Consider the following 2,728-nt stretch of genomic DNA (forward strand, 5'->3'; position numbering starts at 1 on the left):
AGAAAGACTCTGGGAAGGCTGTCGGGGAGCTGGTCGAAGAAGAGAAAGGGAAAAAGCCATTCCCTTATCGTTTCCTGACCAAGAGGAAGAAGGAAAACCCAATGGATTACATGTCAATTTTTGGGAAGCTGGATGTCACCATACCATTCCTCCAAGCCGTGAAGCTACCCCCGCTTCGAAAATTTATCAAAGAATTCATAGCCGGGAAAGCCCAGAATGATGGGAAGATCATGGTGGAAGGGATATCGTCAGCAATTGTGCAAGAAAAGCTACCACCCAAGAGAGCAGACCCAGGTATGTTCACTTTGCCTATAACTATAGGAGATGTAAAAATCGAGCATGCAATGTGTGATCTGGGAGCTTCTATAAATGTTATGCCATTGTCAGTTTATAATCGGCTGAAGGGAGTAACGTTATCTAGCACTAGGGTATTAATCCAACTGGCTAATAGGTCGTGTATAAGTCCCGAGGGAGTGTTAGAGAATGTGTTGGTGAGAATACATGATTTTACTTATCCTGCTGACTTTTACGTGATCAAGATGGGTGAGTCTGAAGCTAGGGAGTCTAGCGGTATTTTGTTAGGAAGGCCATTTCTTAGGACAGCCAAGACGATTGTAGATATGGCTGAGGGAACAATTTGTATTGATTTTCATGGAGAAAAGTTTACCTTTGATATCAATGAGGCCATGAAAAAGCCTGTCGATTCTGAAAATCTATGCTATATGGATATAATTGACCCTCTAGTCCAAGCATTGGATGTATTGGATGTATGTGGGCAGGCTGATGTAGAGGCAGCTGCATGGTGTGACCTGATCAGTAGCCAAGGGTTAACTGATGAAGAGATAGAAGGAGCTATTAAGGACTTCTGCCAGAAATCAGAATTTATTGGAGCCGTAGGGGCTAAGCTACCAGTCAGTACAGATGAACTCTCAGAGGGAATATTCGAAAAGGAAGGGGATGCTGTAAGAAACCCTCTCCCAGCAAACACACTTCCCCCACAAGTTGAATTGAAGAAGTTGCCAGCAACCCTGAAGTATGCCTTTCTCGGGGGAGGAAAACTTATATCCGGTGATAATAAGCAGTAGCCTGACAAAGGAGCAAGAAGCAAGGCTACTGACCGTTTTAGGCAGGAACATGAAAGCAATTGGATGGAGCCTTACAGATTTGGTGGGAATAAGCCCTGACGTCTGCATGCATCATATTAGGCTAGAAGAAGGGGCGAAGGCACATCAAGATTCGCAGAGAAAGGTGAATCCCAACATGCGGGAGGAAATATTGAAGGAAATCTTGAAGTTGTTGTTATTAGGGATTATCTATTCGGTGCCCGATAGCGAGTGGGTTAGCCCTGTGCACATGGTCCCTAAGAAGTCCGGGATTCAAGTGGTTCAAAATGAGAGGAATGAGCTGATACCGACAAGGCTAGTCACTGGTTGGCGGATGTGCATAGACTACCGCAAGCTGAACGCCGCGACCAGGAAATACCACTTCCCCCTACCGTTCATCGATCAGATGTTGGAGCGACTGGCTGGGAAGAAGTACTTTTGTTTTTTAGATGGGTACAGCGGGTATTTTCAGATTTACGTGAATCCTGAAGACCAGGATAAAACTACCTTCACCTGCCCGTTTCGAACCTATGCGTACAGACGCATGCCGTTCGGACTTTGGAACGCTCCGGGAACATTTCAGCGATGCATGATGAGCATATTTTCTGATCTAATTGAGGAGTGTATATAAATATTCATGGATGACTTCACAATCTACGAAGACTCTTTCGACTCATGCCTTCGTCATTTGGATGTAGTCTTGGAGAGGTGTCGGGCGAAGAGCCTAGTCTTGAATTTTGAGAAATGTCATTTCATGGTCACGGAGGGCATCGTCCTAGGGCATGTGGTGTCAGAGAGGGGTATCCAGGTGGATCAAGCGAAAGTGGACATCATTTCCAAACTACCTTTTCCTACTGACCAGAAGGAAATAAGGGTTTTCTGGGGCACGCGGGGTTTTATATCCGATTCATTAAAGACTTCGCCAAAATTGCCCAACCCCTCACCAGACTTCTCCAAAACAAAGTAGAATTCAATTTTGATGATCAATGCAAGGCTGCTTTCAACTTGCTCAAGGAAAAGCTGATATCCACACCGATTATCCGGGCTCCTGACTGGGATCATCCGTTCGAAGTGATGTGTGATGCCAGCGATTATGCAGTAGGAGCGGTTCTGGGTCAGAAGATCGAGGGAAAAAGGTATGTGATCTTTTATGCATCTAAGACATTGAATCTAGCTTAAAGGAATTATGATACCATGGAGAAGGAGATGCTAGCCGTGGTTTATTCATTCGAGAAGTTTCGGCAGTACTTGTTGGGGTTAAGGGTCATCGTTTATACTGACCATGCAGCCATTAAGTACCAGGTTACCAAGAAGGAATCCAAACCCCGCTTAATCCGATGGGTACTCTTGTTACAAGAGTTCGATTGGGAGGTGGAAGACAAGAAAGGGGTTGAGAATAAGGTTACGGATCATATGAGCTGGATAGTGCAGGATGGAAATAGCGAGGAGGTGAGAGATCGATTCCCGGAAGAACACTTGTGTGAAGTTATTTTCGCCGCCAGAAAAATTGACTAGGAAGAAGTGATGAAGCTTACTGGCCAGGATGTGACAGAAAGAGGAAACGAAAAAGTAGGGGAGGAGCCATGGTATGCAGACCTAGCCAACTACCTCGTTTCAGGGGAGCT

The sequence above is a fragment of the Salvia splendens genome, chromosome 21 (genome assembly GCF_004379255.2).
Source record: "Salvia splendens isolate huo1 chromosome 21, SspV2, whole genome shotgun sequence".
Taxonomy (NCBI): domain Eukaryota; kingdom Viridiplantae; phylum Streptophyta; class Magnoliopsida; order Lamiales; family Lamiaceae; genus Salvia; species Salvia splendens.